The sequence below is a fragment of the Argiope bruennichi genome, chromosome 7 (genome assembly GCF_947563725.1).
Source record: "Argiope bruennichi chromosome 7, qqArgBrue1.1, whole genome shotgun sequence".
In the NCBI taxonomy this organism is placed as follows: domain Eukaryota; kingdom Metazoa; phylum Arthropoda; class Arachnida; order Araneae; family Araneidae; genus Argiope; species Argiope bruennichi.
In genome coordinates this window covers 21,077,077-21,095,412 of record NC_079157.1, presented here as the reverse complement: position 1 = coordinate 21,095,412, position 18,336 = coordinate 21,077,077, and the positions used below count along the sequence as shown (strand labels likewise).

Below are 18,336 nucleotides of genomic sequence, written 5' to 3'. Positions count from 1 at the left end.
AAATAGCAATGATTTTTTTTAAATATCACTAATGAATTTACAAAATCACATGTTGGTAATGCAAAATACACTGCCGAGACGTAAACAAGCAGTAAACAGTAGCACTTCGTTCAAACAGAAACACGCAAGTAGCACAGCAATACGATTTTCGAAGTAAACAGGAAGATAACTCCTTAAACTAATAACTTGAGTTGACCTCACTACTGCATCTAGTTCGGTCTCGAGGCTTTCTATAGTTCCTGTGATACAGCAAAGAAAGACCTCGCAATGTCACCTTTAATCGTGTCCTAATGGACCTATCGCCAAAATTCTTGAAGGTTCCAGTATCATCCATTTTGTCTCCAAGTTTCAAATGGTCGCCTTGCCTGGGAATTATTGGATGTTGATCGGATACTGGATCAATATCCAATAGATCTGGCCGTAAAACAGTCTTTCATACTGTGGAACCAACTGCTGGGAAGCGACATTACAGATTAGTAACTATTTTATTTTTGTATTTGCTTTACATGTAAGTTTGAAATTCGTAATAAGTAAAGATCTATTGTTTAGTTAAAATTATATCCAAAAGCAGATTTTTCATGCACAATTTTGCAGTTTTAGAATAAGACAAACTTTTTTGTTATAACTGAAATAACTCACAATTTAAAAAGTATATGTTTGCAATGTGCATGGAGGCAACTACATCTTCATCCCAGCAACTACATCTTCATGGTTATTCCTTGATGGTTTTCGACTGTTATGGTTATTCCTTGACAGAATTAAAAATAAATTACAGCTAAGCAACAAAAATTATGTTTCATAATGACTTATATGAATGGAAATATACATAAAAACTAATGCTTACCTGAATTCCTATCAGAAATTAATGAATTTATAAATAATGTTACAATTTCGAAGTAAAAATATTTTCTTAATTTATTTAACAATTTACAAATATTTCATTCACAGCAATAATGGTAGAAAATTTTAGTAATGCCAAAATAAATTCTACAAATAGATGATGGAAATGCAAACGGTGACAATTCTTAATCTTTACATTGAACAGTGAAATCTTCAGGACAGTGATTATTCCTACAAAAAAAAGGAATAAAAATTTAGTCTAAGGAAAGAAGTTTTAACTATGACAAAAATTTTATTCTTAAAAGTGAAAAGAATATAATTAACAAATCAAACTTTTGAAGTATTCATGTTTATGAATCATTTAAATGATACAATTCCTACTTTGACAAAGTTTAAGAAAAAATTATCCTTTACACATTTCTTTTAATTCCAAGAAAATAGGAAATCGCCGTGCTTTAAATTTTGAATACAAGAAATGCTTTCAATCACTCCCACAACGTCGTTTTTAACGTGTGTATCTAATTGCTTTTGCCTAACGTCTTCACGGACATTTAGTATGTCTTATACTTCAACTACCAAACATTTCTGCCACAATGCAAGCAGAAACCATATCGACTCTAAAAGTGAAAATATTTGTTCTTTCCGTAAGACTAATATACTCGTACAACAGCGCGTTTGCACAGCTGCATGAAAACAATGCTTACTCTAAGCATGATTTTAATATCATTCCCAGTTATATTTCCCATTTTTCATCCCCGGGTTGCTATCAAAAGACAAGAGATTTATTAAAGATACATACAATTTCAGGTGAAATATAAATAAAGTGACAAGTAAAAAATATTTCCTTCAACTTTCAAAATATCTACCAAGATATTTCATACACGAGAACAATCTAAATTTCAAAGAAGGTTTGAAAATTCAATAGATAATTTGTATTAATAAAATAACCGAAAAATTAATAAAATATACGAGTCTTTCAACTATCGATTTCTTTAGATATGCAAATTTCAAAAAGGCAAATTATGCAAGGATTTTTTTTATTTTAATAAGAATGTGTAATATATTTGTCGTTTTCAGGAAGAAACCCAATTGGAATAATCTTAAAACTTTATTGTATACTCTAATAAACCTACCATACCAGATTACTCATTGCATGGTGTTGGGGTACAATAGTTACGAAATATTATCCTTTGGTATCAATTTATCATTTTTACCGAATTTACCCTGTTATCCTCGGCGAGTGTTTCGGCTATTTATCCATGGTGCGCGATTAAAAGAATCAAAAGCCGAATCGTTTTTTGTTGCATTCTTAAACAATTAAAGAATAAAATTACAAAAATCCTGTACCAAATTTCATATATTTTAGTCCGCGTTTTTGAATTGTCAGGTTTACATGTTTTAGAAAATACAGGCGGTCGACAGCTGATTGGATTCAGCTAAATTTGACAGACATCTATACTATGAAAAGAATCTATACTATGCTACAGGCATCCATATAGCTCTGTTCAGTTTGCAATTATCAGATTCAATTAGAACAACTGAACCGATTTTACTCAGTTTGATAGAAATATTCAAATCCGATAGATTCTACACCAAATCTCAATTGCCGAGTTTAAAGATTTGGAGTTATCTTTGTCGAAAATAGACAGACATCTTCCAAAACCGTGTCTTACGAATTCAGCGAGATCAAAATCTCTGTTCAAATTTTTTACTATCACTATACAAGCTTCAAGGAGGCAAATTGCACATGGAGACATTTCTATCTTCATATGAATCGGTAATATATTTGCAGGAAGGGAAATTGCAGGTTCCGTTGCAATAACCAAATTGACTCAAAACTTGAGCTCTAAAATTTACTTATAATTGCGATTAAATTTTTCACTTATGAAATTTACAGATTGGCGAAAAAGATTTAAAGAGGACGCATACACACACACACACACATTTTTAAGTTTATGCTAACTTTTAAAAAGGGTATTATATGAATTTAACTACTTCATTATAGGTATAAAAACCTTTTAATAATGTTAATGTTGGCTACGTACCTGAATTTTCATTCAATTTATAGTCATTAATTGATATCTGAATTTTCGAACAGCTAGTTTAAGCATAGTTGCTGGAATAAAACTTCAAATAAAAATTTAAAGTTATTTTCTTTTATTCAGAGATTTTTTTTTAAATAAAAATTTCCTTAAATTAGTAAATTTGAAGCTGGTAAATTTTGCATGGATGCATTTCTTCATACGAATTACAAATATATACACAATACAAAATTATGAATGATACACGATTACAAATAGAAACATGAGGAAAATGCAGTTTTCCTCATCTTAACCAAAATATATTTTAAAATTACCATAAATAACCTTGGTTTCCAAACATCTGTAATTATTCAAAACAAAACTTTCCTACATAGTATGCATTTTTCTGGAATTAATGTTTATGAAAATTTCAAAACTACAAAATAATTACATGAGCGAATAATAGATTAAAAGTTCCATTTATACAAACATAAAACTTTAAGTAAAGTCATTTTATATGAAGTATTATCTAAAAACTCGTTTCACAATGAAAATATCTATTGATCAATAATACGTAAATACGAGAGTTACGGAACACATGGGTCAATAATATTTGACCTCAAATTTCTTTATTGGTATAATCAAAAAAGATTTTTATGAGCTTACTTTGAAGACTTGGAAAACTACCTTCCAGTTCGAGGAATTTGTGTTGCCAGAACATTTTGAAGATCCCTTCGTCTCTGTTGACCCATGTCAATAAGTGTTTGAAAGTTTCACCTTCTAACGAAAGGATCAAAAATTTCTCCATTAACATCTTTTCTGGCATTCTGGGATCTATTATGAAATAAAGAAAAAGATTCCTAAATAAAAAGAATTACCTAAAAACCTTTGACAGAATACAAATTAAAAATAATGCATATTTAATAAGCAATCAAATACATGTTACAGACACATACTGGCAGTTAACAACATTCGATCCCAAATTTCAATATTGATTGGCACATTCAGAACGGAGTTTTAATAACCTTATTTTTGATACTGCAAAATTCAATGCAGACTAGTGCAATTACATGAAATGCATATTTAAATTCTGAAATTAGATAGAAATTCACAATACCATTTGCATTTAGAAACTTCGAAGAAGAATACTGTAAAAATTACACCTCAAATAGACCATATTTCCCCACTATATTCAGTTGAACGCTTCAAAATTGGAGTGCAAAGCAAACTCTTGCAGATCTTCCCTCAAAATAAACATGATACACTGATGAAGTCTGCATTCGCAGACATGATAATTACTTTTGTAAATTACAAATTAGTAAATGCCTTCATAGAATTTATAATCTATTACCATATATACTATCAGACTAAACTTTTGTTGTTGAACATGACAATTTTACATGTAATGCGTGGGTAATCGCATAGGGATTTACACATTCTAGTATCCTTGAAATCGCAAGTGCTAAGAATTGTAAGACAGCTTCAAAATAAACGAAAAAATTGCGAAATTCTACTTGTACAAGCATAAAATTCAAGCTACCCTCGCAACTATTTTGCTCCGACGATAAATTAAATTATATCTTTCGATTCCAGAAAGACTACCATACAGATTCAAAGTAAAATCCCTTACATCATAGAGGTCTTTGTACATTAAATTTAGTACTTAGTCTGGAATTAGCAAATTGTTTCGAAGTCAATTTGAACATCTCAGAAGATAATTGGATGCACCTATGACCCAGGAATATTACGAAATTAAGATACAAGAGAGAAACTGAATCATTGGCAATTACGATTCGAAAATTTGACCTGTATTTAACCTTTATTAAGTCTCTTCAGCTGTACATCTTAATTCTCGAAGCAAGATTTCATCACGCATTTCCTCCTTTCATCACTAAGATAAAAGCAGAACAGCCGTCATCACCTCTCATTATCCAGGAACGTGTTGGATAACTTCAATTATTATTCTCGTACAAACAGATTCTTGCTATATATCAGCATAGCGTATGCAAATACTATTCAACTGTGAAGCCAGGATGCATTAGATATAAACTATACGAAATACAATTAGCAGAATTTTAAAAAAACAGTTGAAACAAAATGGTTTTATACTGGAACAGATTGTCCCGAAATGCAATAAATTATATTGAATGACAGACAATATTTTGAAACTGCTCAATACATGAGACAATGAATGCCAGTTTCAAAAACATTTTATATATACATTTATTGAATATTTCAGCCCATTCGAATTGGGAAGTTCACCCGAGTTATTTAAATGTTACTTGAGTACGCATGTCTTTCAGATAAATACTCGAATTTTAGAAGTGATATACATCTCACTCGCATTTTAAAGTCTTTAATTAAAGAGTTTTAATAGAAAAAAGAAGAACTTTAATAGAAATAAACGTGGAAACTAATCTAAATTAATGATTTTTCTAAGCTGAAGCATTTCAATTTTCTTTTCCATTTGTATATAAATGAAAATAATGAACGACCAAAAATTGTGCTTCTAAGGCCCTAAATAAATCTCGCATTAAAAGGGTAAACATGTATTTAGACTTTCATACAACTCATTACGAAATGAAACAACTATCCTAAACGAATCAGACACGTCACACTTAAACAAAGTAATCAATAAACAGAAGGCAAAGTCATATTTTGTTAGTGATAAAAGTTAAAGGCATCTTACCAAATACTGGAAAAAAAAATTATGCACCATAAGAAGTTAAATTCCTCCAACACAACAACGAGAAAAAATTGATAGGAACTAAATTTCATCAATTTTTTTTAACTATGATTCAATCAACAACACATTTGAATATTTCAATTAGTTTCGTGCATTAAAGTATTTATACTCAACGAAATATGTAATTACCATCAATAAAACTCATCATTTCATTTCAATTCCTCCCAAGGAGAAAGTACCTTATTCTTGAATTATTTTACTTCGTTTCGACATTTCAGAATACTTTTGCCGGCGTCCTGGCGTAAGGTAGCGTGTCTTCCCCATAATCTGAGCGTCCTGGGTTCGAGTTCCGGTTCGGGCATGGTTGTTCTCATCTGTTCTATCGGTGAGATGTGTGAATGTGTCCGCCTGTAAAAAGGGGTTGTGCAAGCGAATGAGTGAAGCGCGACTGGCAAAAGTCATACTCTTGACCCTAGTTGTCGCTACTTAAACAAGAGACGCGCCCTTTCGGCTTAAATCGTTGTCTTTGTAACAGCTGGCATGTCCATGGCAAGTGCCATAAGAAACAACAACAACAGAATATTTTTTATCTCTATGCAGAGTTTCGGAGTTCTGTGCATGGATTTGATTATGGTGATCCACAAATTCCTGGCGTTTCATTAGAAATCGTCTTTTAATGTTAAAGAAGAGGAGGGGGGGGGGGAATTGTGTTTCATAAAAAAGCACCTTGCTCGGATACCTATAATACAGAAATACAATTATTTGTATGAACCTAAAGACCGCCAATTTGGCCAAGGTTGAAACGTCAGCTCATTCGCGGAGTGTTAAATATTTGAGAGACAGGATTGTAATGTGTCAGGTACTTCCTTCGTCAATTGACCGAGGTTTGAAATTTACAGATCTGTTTCAAAATAACTTTTGCAAAATATGAGTGTAATATAAGAAAATATTAGAAATATAGTAATTTCGTAGCAACGAAGTGGGCCTGAAATTCAGTTTCCAATGCAGATTCGAAATTCCGAGATATTTTCATCGAAAATCAAATTTACTCTTTTTCGTGATTGGAATTCTTGTAATGGAATAATGGCAGGATACCTCCCATTTCTTCATCCGTACCAAACTGACTCCCGTACTTTTATTTAGGAATGTTAGAATAATTAATTTAAAGTGTATATTTATTTCTTTATATGATTGTTTGAACTTTTTGTGAAAATATATTTGATGATTAGTACTTCCTCGAATACGAAGAATGTAAAGAAAATGTGTTAAAATCTTCAAAAAAAGCCAAAAAAAAAACAACCTTGAGCTCAATGTTTTGACAAATCTCCACATTTCATACCACTTTCATTCAGAAAAGCAGATTTAGCTTTAGTCCTGCCTATAAATAGGTTTTCACAAAACAAGTGAGATTTGTTATTGGGGATTGACGCGAAACATGTATATTTCTATGGTGTGTTTGGCCTCGGTGGCCTGGTGGAAAGATCTCGGCTTCGGAACCGAAGGATTTCAGGTGCGTGACCCAATTCTTTCGAAGAACCTTCGTGTAAACGGGTATGGAGTGCATTAAATCCGTCCGGACCAAACGTCCACCCGTTGGTGTGGTGTGGGGAGGTGCCAGCTCATGTGTCGCCCTCGTTTTCTGACCGCGGTTCAAAATTGCGAGTTTCATCCCAAAATAGCCCTAGTTTTGCTTCAAACCGAGACTTTAACATAACTGAACTAAGCTAAACTTCTATTGAGGGTTGAATGTAATTCAAGGAAGTCAGTTGGGCCAGTTGCCGAGTGCAGTTAAATATGACAATTACAAAGCATAAAGAGCACTGTATATAAAATTTGTTTTAAAAGTTTATTATTCAAATAGTAGATACATCTCAGATTTTGGAATTGAATCCGTTAAGGGTTGACTGTCAATCTATAATTTGTCATGCTTGTAACCTGAAAATTCAGATGCATTGACTTCATAATTTATAAAATATGATGCATGATCTGTGATTACAGATGTATTTCTATGTCATAATTGAATTTTGATCTATCGGAAGGTAGGTTTTTAAAATATATGTTCGATTTTCGGGTACTTATGAAATAACCACATATCAGGCATTAAGTAATCGTATACTTAAACCCACATATCAGGGATTAACCAAAGCTCGCACGATACATTCAGTAAAAGCCCTAAGGATTTATAACAAATATCAGTCTTCTGTAACCATTTTTCACCAATATATATATAAGTCATTCGTAGTCTTACCAGAGATCTACAGTATCACTCATGTTAAGTGAAAAAATAACTTTATTAGAGACTACACGATAAAGTTTCGAGAAACCATTTCTAATGATTTAATCCATATATATATATATATATATATATATATATGTATTTGTAAAAATAGCACATTTAATTTTTTCTGTAAAAAAATTGGGGATAGTCTGAAATTCCATTTTGGGAATATTCTAAAATTATACTGTAACCCGCCCCCGAGTTTTCCCCGAATTAGAAACATTTTCTTTTAGTATAAAGGATTTGTCAAGTAATGATATCGGTATGTAGAAATAACGTATAATTACGTTAATCAAATAAAATGGTATTTATCATTAAATGAAGGATGTAACCAAAGTAAAAAAATGTATTTTATTTCGATTTACCAAAGAAACTTTTTAATTTACCGAACGCTTAAGACGAAAAATTTCTAATTTTTCACTTAAAATTTAAGAATGCTTTTTTTTTTTTTGTCGTGTGACTATTTTATGCAAATTTTTTGAGCAGTAGCTTCTGAGGGTAAAGACCCCTGAGCACCCGAGGGCAGAAGTCTGATTTCTAGCTTTCTAGATCAAATGAAGATAGCACCCACGCATTTGCTTGCACAACCTCTTTTTACAGGGGGGTTCATTCACGCACCTCACAGAGAGAACACAAGGAAAAGAACAACCATGCCTGAACCAGGACTCGAACGCGGAACGCCGAGATCACGGGAAAGACGCGCTACCCATTGGCCTGGACACCGACATTTTTAAGAACGCTCTAAGTATAGTGAGGATCGATCGTGATATATATATATATTCAGAGAGAGAGAGAGTGTGTGTTTCCGATTTCAACCGACAAATTCAGGGGGATAATAGTAGGCATCAAGAGGATAAATAATCACTACACAACACAGGGTTCCAAACGACGTTTAATAGGTGAAAATCGCAAAAATATAGGAAGTCCGAAAACGGTTGGAAACTGTAAAAAATTAATAAAAAAAAATAACAAATGATGTTTCAACTACGATTTTTTTAAATAAAAGCACGTTATTCAATGTTTTCTTTTCATGTAGGTAACATGCCGATTTTATGATCTAGGGAGTCGCAAGTTGATGAAAACGAAAAAGTAGTTTAGAACCCTTTTTTGAAAAAAATATTAAAACTTGAAAGTGTAAGGAATTTCAGACTCTTCAATGTCATATAAGCGTGTAGTGTGAAAACTGGGAAGTTTCAAAGATATTCATGAAAACTTAAATGGGCACCAAAACCCCTCTCTGTGATATCTGTACCAATGTTCGCAGAGAGCGTCACCAAATTCGAAAATTATATTCAGGACGAACATAGTGGACATTAAGGAGATAAACGTCGTTTGCAACGCTATGTTATATGGCGATTCTTTATCTTCTTGATGCCTACTATCATCCCTCTGAATATGTCGGTCGATCGGACGAATTCGTCAACACCCTGTATACATATATTTAATATATATATGCTTTAATTACGGAAATTTAATCAATTTCTTCAAAATTATTATTCAGGTAGTTGCAATTTAATATATGTTTCTAAAATTCAAATTCATTCCCTGCTGATTCTTCCAGTGAATTATACCATAAAGGCGCAGAAATTGTATGTCAATGTTATAAACTGGAAATCCCACACAGAGTATCGACGAACATCTACTTAAAATATAAAAAATAAATTTATTGGTGTCTGAATTCATTGATAACAATTTCCTCTCGCCGATCGGAAGATTAGTAAGCACTAGCAATGCTTACTCTTTTATCTGTTATCTACATGTACCGAAGTCCTTAGACAAGACAACATTTATTAAAGCTACGGACGAAAGTAGTTCGGATGAAATCAACATTTTTAAATGACTTGCGGAATGGCTAGTGCTTTTCCTATTGCAGATTTAATAATTCTATATGAATTTACTGTACCAGCTGCGCATCTCTTTACGACGATTAAGCGTTTTGTTCAGTAGACAACAATACCCACGCAGCAATAGTTTCGTTCTTTAAATACAGCAGTTTATAAAGCGAGTTTTCAAGAGACATCGGTATTTGCTCTTAAAGAAATTACATTGCCAGTTTTATCGGATTATTCGATCTCTAAAGATATATCCATCCAGTTATGTATCATATTCCTACCTAATGTTCGTCAGAAATAAATATTTTAAACCTGCTCCGACTTTTGAGTAATCCTGTACATCGGGATCATTGCAAAACTGTTTGATAGACGAAAAGATACATTGTACATCCCTTACTGTACAGTGAAGTTAATCAATCTTGGGACACAAAGTGTATCGGTAACTCGTTTTTATCTCCATTCAAACAAGTATTCATTGTGCGCTAAATCCTAAAGCCAATTTGGACTTCACGGGAATTTTAAGTCGTTAGAATGGGTTCGATAACTGTTTCAATCCATGGCAATTATAGTCTATTTGTTGCATAAATGACTGATTATTTTACAGCTGTTCATCCCATTGGCATGACAAGGATTAAGTGTTACAGTCCAGTTTCAACTAATTCTATAAAGTCTTCCTATTGCTTCTTTTATTATACACAATTATATCCATCGGCATTTAAAATAGAGTTATATTAAGGACGTTGTTTTTACTTTCTGTCTACAATTTAATGTAACAGATCTAATTTCATATAATTTATCTATATTACTATAATTGTTTACAATTATGATGCCTTTACTATGATTTAAATATCTCTTTTAAATATTTTTGAACCATTATCTGAATTTGAGAAATTCTTCAGTAACTATTTGTTTTATGAACGTGAGAAATATTTCAAAGAAGATGAAATTATAGCAAGAGTGGTTTTTTTGCAACATTCTATAGAAAAACCTTCATAAACAAAGAAACCCAAAGTCCCAAAGAAGGCGCAATTTCAAATGTATTCTTTTTTTCCCTTCATGAATAAAATAAAAAAATATATAAAAAATATCAGCGATTGACCAAGTCGAAGAAAAATTTTGAAGAAAGGAATATTCCTCGATTACTGTACTTTCCCCATTTGGGTTTAATATTAAGGAAGATTAGAAATTTTTGTCATTAATGAATGGTACCAACTATCGCCAATTAAATTGCCATAAATTATGATATTGAAAAAATTCTTGATGGAAGTTGTCATCAAGAGCATTCATATTTTATATTTCATTGTTGATGTATACATGGTCTCATCCCTTGATCTGCATCTAATATATAAAAATCTCATGTCACGATGTTTGTGTTCGAACTCCTTCGAAACGGTTCGACAGATTTTCATGAAATTTTTTTATGTGTATTTTATAGGTATGATAATTGGTCGTAAAGTATATTTCACAACGCTAGGTAATTAGGGTGTTCCTATCTACGTTCACCATACACTGAGGAGATCAACGCTTGCTTGAAATCATCGCCACTGTGGCGTAATGTTGAAAAAGTCCAGCTAAAAATAAAGACGCGCTTCCAAATGCTACAAGATCCATCTGCTGACACATTCTCGGACCAATTGTATCAGTGATGGAAAAGTTGCTGTCTATGAAAATAATGGATGCATAAAATTGCCCACTCATTTCTGCACTATCGTTGATTCGCAAAATGCTCTCCTGTGCCGCATATTTCCCGATGTCCGCACATAATACTTAAAACATGCGTAGCTGGCAGAAAGCCATTTTGGAAGTAAAAAATGTAAAAGTCGACGATTTAAACTTTAAGATACAGCCGTCGTTGCCAGGCGACTTGGTATCATACAAATTGATCGATATAGTTTGCGATGCTAACAAAGCTGTAAATTATTCCACAGAGTTTTTGAACTCAGTGGATTTGCCAGGCATGTCACCACACCTACGACTGAAATTTAGATCTCAGGTTATTTTACTTCGGAATTCGAACCCACCATGGCTGTGCAATGATACGCGATTCCTGATCCTATTATAAATCAGAAAAGTCATCGTAAATTTGAAATTATCAATGTTTGAACAAGATGGATATTTCTTACACTAAACAAAATGTTTTTGAAACCTAGCAATGGAGATATTTATGTTATTGCTTAGCGAGATTCATAAAGAGACGTTCATGGACAATAAATGAACCGATAATCTAATATTCAAATCACGATTTTTTCAGAAGTTCAAAATCTACAACACAATTAGGGATTGCAATACCGGTATACCGGGATACCGAATACCGGTATTTTGAGCCATTTGTACAATTTTGTAATACCGGTATTCACAAATTTAAATACCGGTTTTTCGGGATTTACTAGAAATTTTTTTTAAAATTGTCTCCACTATATGTTCAGGTATCGCGAACATAGCAAAACAGTATACGTTTATTTTATGTCACCATAACGGGCGAAATTAATCAGCTAATTAATGGCTTAATTGCTTAAATCTAAATTAGCGAAACATGGATTATCTCTGAAAGAAAATATTGTATCCATAACGACTAATGGAGCAACAATTATGAAAAAAGTTGGAAAGTTGATTGGTGCAAATCAGCAGTTGTGCTATGCACATGGAATTCAATTAGGAGTAATAGATGTATTATACCAAAAAAATAAAGAACAGACGAATCCAAATACTGTGGATGTAGAAATTTCGGATTCCAACTTTGAAAAGAGTGAGAGTGATATTGACAATGAAAATAATGACAATGTAATTGGTGATAGAGATATTGCTAATGAGGATGAAATATTAACCTATCAAGAATTGCTTCCTATAATTTATAAAGTTCGAAAAATTGTTAAGATATTTAAACGTTCCCCTATGAAAAGAATATATTACTAAAATATATACTAACTAAAAATAAAACAGAATATATATTAATATTAGATTCTAAAACACTTTGGAACAGTTTACTCCTAATGATGGAACGATTTTTGAAACGGAGAAATCCAATCTAAAAAGCAGTAATCGACTTAAACCTGTAAATTAATTTTTCAGATAGTGAATACAACTTAATATCCAGAACTATATCAGCTGTACTTCCAATAAAATTGACTATTGAGGCATTATGTCGGAGAGATTCTAATTTATTAACAGCTAATGCAACAATAAATTTCATGTTACAGTCACTGAAAGAACAGCACACATTAGTATCTGAAGAATTATATATTACATTGAAAAATCGCACAGAAGAAAGGCATACCGAAATAGAAAATGCCTTATGGTATTTACATAATTAATGATTTTAAAAATTAAAATGAAAAAGAAAAGAAAATAACCAATTCAAATCTGATTAAATTTAGAGTTAATTTTCTTAAAATTTTTTACCCTCAAACCTATCCACATTGAGAAGAATTCGGTTCGATTATCTAAGATTATGATGTCACTACTGTCGATAGTGAAAAGGAATTCTCTTGAACAAAAATTAGAATTAGCGATAAATAAAAAAAATTTCAACGAACCAAAATACAATACAGAAATCAGCTATAATTAAAACCATCCGACGAGAAATCGATTTATTTGAAGATGAGGAATTTAGAGGTAAATACTTGGCAAAAGTATATTGCGCATTGCTAACAGTATCACCAACTAGCGTAGATGCCAAAAGAGCGTTTTCGACAGCTGTTAATTTTTACACAAAATTACTTTTCAGGCTCAATGACAGTACAATGGATGCATTATGTTTTTTAAGATCACATTTCAAAAATTTGTAATAGTACCACGGACTGAATAGTGATATTTACTTTTTTTTTTGTGATTTAAATAAGATGTTTCTTTACTTTTTTTATGATTATATACTGTTATAATTTATAAGTTGCAAATTATTTTTTGTCATATTTACACTCTTTAACAAAACTGGCAAATAAAACAAAGAAACACCTGTGTTTTCTTTTTCTAGAATTTCTAATACCGGTATTAAAACCGGTATCCCGGTATTAAGATTTAAAAAATACCGAATACCGGTATTGAAATTTTGGTCCAGTATTGCAATCCCTAAACACAATCTAATAACAAAACTGAAGATTTTTGCATATAAAAAACGTATTCAGCGACAAATTGAAGTCTAGAACATCTTTGAAAGGATAATTTCTATAATAATGGAATTTGATTCAAACATGGTTCTTATTGAAAAGAATTTTAAAACTGGAAACTAAAGCAACTATGTAGATCATACATATTTAAAGCTGGTGCAAGTTTTATAAAAATGGTTAACTGAAATTAGTATTTACCCAAACATATAATGGTCATTTTTTTATTTTGTGAAATATTGTATAATTTTTTTTACATACAATTCATATCCGAGGAGATGAATTATACAAATAATTTTAATTTCAAATTAAAGTATTTCTTAACTGATTTAACAATTTCATATACATCAATAACTTCCTGGCATTTTTAGTTTTATTGAAATAAATTTTACAAAATCATTCTTCATGCTACCAATCAGGTCTTGTGGCAAGTCAAGATTTTACCTGCAAAGAATTAGTCAAAAATAAATTATGGGTAAGCAACCGAAATTATTTTTAAAAATGAAATTGTATTGTGTAAAATTATTGCCCTTATATTTTACAAACCTGCACTCCACTAAAGCACGAACGGCTTTGCTTGTAGTGGAGACATGGTGACAATCAACAGGCATCAGTATCAAATAACTACATTCATTGACACGAGTACACAGACGACAAATACCCAGCTGGAACTCGCAAGCAATAAACAGCAGCGCTTCCAGCAAAGAGCAGAACGCAAGTAGCGCAACAATGATAGGCAGCTCGAAGTAGCCACGGAGAGAACTAATAACTAATAACTTGAGCTGAACTAGAATGACTACCTCCAGCTCGGTCACGCAGCTTTTTATACTTCCCTTGAGACGGATCTTGAAAGATCAACTAATATCGAGACCTAATGGACTTGTTCCCAGAACTTTTTTTTTGAAGGTGATAGTATTTTCCATTTTGTCACAAAATTCGTCAAGTGGATGAAGAATCGCCAATTTGTCGCCTTGCCCCGGAATCATTCATCCGGCAGCCAATAGAGGTAACCGTAAAACTTTCCTTCTTACGATAGAACGACCTACGCTGGGGAGCAACATTACAGATTACCAACAATATTTTATTTTCGTATTTGCTTTACATGTATTTTAATGGAATACACATTCTTAAACAAAAAACGTTCATTTTGATATGTTGAAGATAATACTTGTAGAAATTTTCTGGAGTAACAATAAATGTAACGAATAGTTTGAAATCGGGAATGACTTGCCTGAAGATTTTCGCCTCTTACGAGTCATCCAAATAAGTATCTAAAAACCATTGCTTAGTTGAATTCATATCCAAAATATACACAGTTTTGCAGTTTAAAAAATATTTCTAGCATTTGATTTAATAATTTACAACATTGCAGATATTGTCACGTAGGTACTTTAGTGTAGAACTCAATGACACACACAAGTAGAGCTAAACCAATTTATTAACTCAACTCAGAACACAGTGATTGACAGATCTTCCGCTTTTATATTAGCAGGGAAAGTTCCAGAATGCTTTTCTGCAGACAGCAAGAAAAGTCCAGAACACTTTTCTAATAAACTATAGAAAGGTCCGCTATCTTCTGGAACATGAAATAAAGGAAAACATAAAATCAAGGAATTAAATATTATACAAACTGTAGTCGCATTGTCTCAGCGGGGTAGAACTTCCGATCTCTTTGTTACGAGATCAGTGCTATGACCATTCTGCCATGGAGAAGTCGACTGCCTCTTTTCAATGCGGCAATATGTTAATGACCAATACATTTTATAAAAAGCATAAGTTGAAAATGCATATGGAAGTGATGATTCGTAATCGCAGAATCAAGATCTTCTCGACGGTTATGGTTATACCTAGAAAGAATGAATTAAAATTGTAGCCAAGCAGCAAAATTTGTATTTAATAATGTATTATATAAAAGAAAATGTATACAAGTAAACTAATGCTTACATAAATCGACATACAAAGTGAAAAATTTTATAAATAATGCTACAGTTTTAGAGAAAAAGAAATATTTCCTTAATTCATTTAGCAATTTACAATATTAAATACATAGCAGTAATAGCTGAACATATTTTGAGTATTGCCGAAATAAGTTTTAAAAATTTATATGCTGGAAACGGAAGTGGTGATGACATCTCTTTGGCCCTACAATGTCTCCTTCAAGATAGTGACTATTATTCCTAAAAAAGAAAAGAGACAAAAATAAATTAAGGCCAAGGAAAGAAGTTATTTTAACTCTGACAAAAAATGTTATTCTTAAAAATTTTATGGTTTGCAAAGGAAATATATAAATAACAAATGAAGCATTTATGTTTCTGAAACAATTAAATGAAGGTCTAAATGCATTATACATCTTGCTTTTCTTTTCGTTCGAAGAGAATTTCGGGTGAAATGAACGATTCCAGCTTCACATTTTGAATTTTAACGTATTTACGGACATTTAGTATGTCTTATTTCAACCGTTCAGCATACTTCCGCCATAACGCAAACTATATTCACTGCGGGAGGCGAGGGAAATATTCTTTACTTGATTTTGTAATAAGTTATAAAATGGATCAATCGTTTATAGCTTAATTCTGATATTCAGTTTTAAAAAGCCCTGTGTAAATTAACAGGAATGGTCACCCAGAAATATTCCCGCATTCTCTTTAAGAAAGGCGATATTCCCAACCTTCGCAGAAAATTGTGGATATTAGGCAAAACTGTACACTGAGTGCTCAGATTTTTTTTATTTTAAATAGGAGTTTGAGTATTTCGTAATATAAAGAAAACTTGTACTTTTATATACAAATTCGAAGATTTTAGCAAGAAATTATTACGGAAAATGGATCTTTGATATGAATCCAATGCGCAAACTTCAGTGAATAATTGCCGACTTGAGGTTACTACACATGTACCGGAGTATTTAATATACATTTTGGTAGTCCTTTTTCCGACTGAGGGATGCCAAAATTTGACATCTAATTGTTATCGTAATCTGAAACTATAGTGAATTTCAATCCTTGAACTGATTGCATTTTTATCGTGTTTGATATGTGCCAACGTTATTGCTTCTACACATACGTACCTATATTTCATAGATAACACATACTTAAAATTTGATACACTTTGTATAACTGTCTACATTCGTACCTTGATAGCCGGAAAGACAACTTCTGAAAGGTTTTCGTGTAAAATTTTATTAAAATCATTAAATTTAGTGCCAAACCCAAAAGAAAATCTCATTTGTTCTAGTTCAAAACACTGGCTTATCACCCCTATTACGCGACACACATATATATATATATATCTCAACATGACCCCAGGGGCATATTCTCGATCTCCAAGGTATACATGTACAAAATTTGGTAGCTGTGGTTCAAACGGTCTGGCCTGTAGAGTGCCAACGCACACACACGTTGAGCTTTATTATTAATATTATATATATATATATACACAATGATATTTTAAAATCTAATTAACTTCCTAATTTTTAGTTCAATTCAGCACATATTAACTTCATTCTAAAATGTCTTATTTCCTGAATTCCTTTATCACACTCCGAGTGAAGGGATAAAAAATCCTTCCCTAAACAAATTCTTCTAAAAAGATCCCTATGATTTCCTTGCCAGTGCTTGACATGTGTAAGAAATCTATCAGAATCGCATTGAAAATTATTCTCCCTGTCTTTTCAGCTAATCTGCTCTTGTATCACGCTGTGAACGGACATGCCTTATCCGCATCTCTTGCACATAAGTTTTGCCTTTCGGAATACAATAAAACAAAGTTAAAAATTCAAAGTGTCTTCCAACTGTCTTCAGCGAAGACTTTGTTTCAAAAATTATTATGTTTACATTTTAAGAGTCGACAGGATATTTTTTGTGCTAAAAATTTTCAAATGAATTAAATACTATAGAGGAAGGGCAAATCGATATCAAGGTATTTACCTTATCTCTTCTGGATATGGTCCTGTACTTGATGCGGTCCAAGTCAAACGGCTGCACTGTTTTCAATAAGCTGTCTTTCGGGGACAACGTTCCACACCCGCAGATGCCAGTCACTCCAGTGTTCAGTTCTCGTAGAATTACCTTGGCTTCCTTCACTGCCTTCCGTAACCAGAGACCTCTCTTGACTTTCCTGCTCTTCTGTTCAGATAGAAAATAGAAAAGCAACATGAAAATAGCAAGAAATAAAATGTATACAGACATTACCCCTTATAAGTTAATACTATCTAACCAAGCACACTCAGCAAGCGCTTAATATGAACAATTTTTTAAGTTCAAACTGCAGAAGAAATGATTTCAATCAAGTTTCATACCACAAGACAATGTTGGCTACATATTGCTTAAAGTACATAACATAATATTTGAATAAAAGGGAATCGTTAACATATCTACTATTTCCATTCCAATTCTTAACGCTACTGAATTTGAATACTATAAATTTATTTAATACAGGGATAAATACAAGAACTACACGATATAAAATTGTTATATTTTTAAAACTGCTCTTTATTATAACAATGGTGTGTATTCAAAATATATATTTCATACTATGAGAAGGTATGCATTTAATATTATGAAAAAATGTATTTAATATATGA

At 32.1% G+C, this 18,336-nt stretch overlaps 1 long non-coding RNA gene across 1 annotated transcript; it reads right to left on the bottom strand.

The window, feature by feature from the left end:
• Window positions 1-943: 943 nt before the first annotated feature.
• Window positions 944-5,668, bottom strand: LOC129974964 (uncharacterized). Its single transcript, XR_008785000.1, has 3 exons — window positions 5,551-5,668; window positions 3,528-3,695; window positions 944-1,071 (listed from the first exon to the last, which is right to left on the bottom strand). It is a non-coding gene; the product is annotated as an uncharacterized LOC129974964 (long non-coding RNA).
• Between the last annotated feature and the right edge of the window lie 12,668 nt (window positions 5,669-18,336).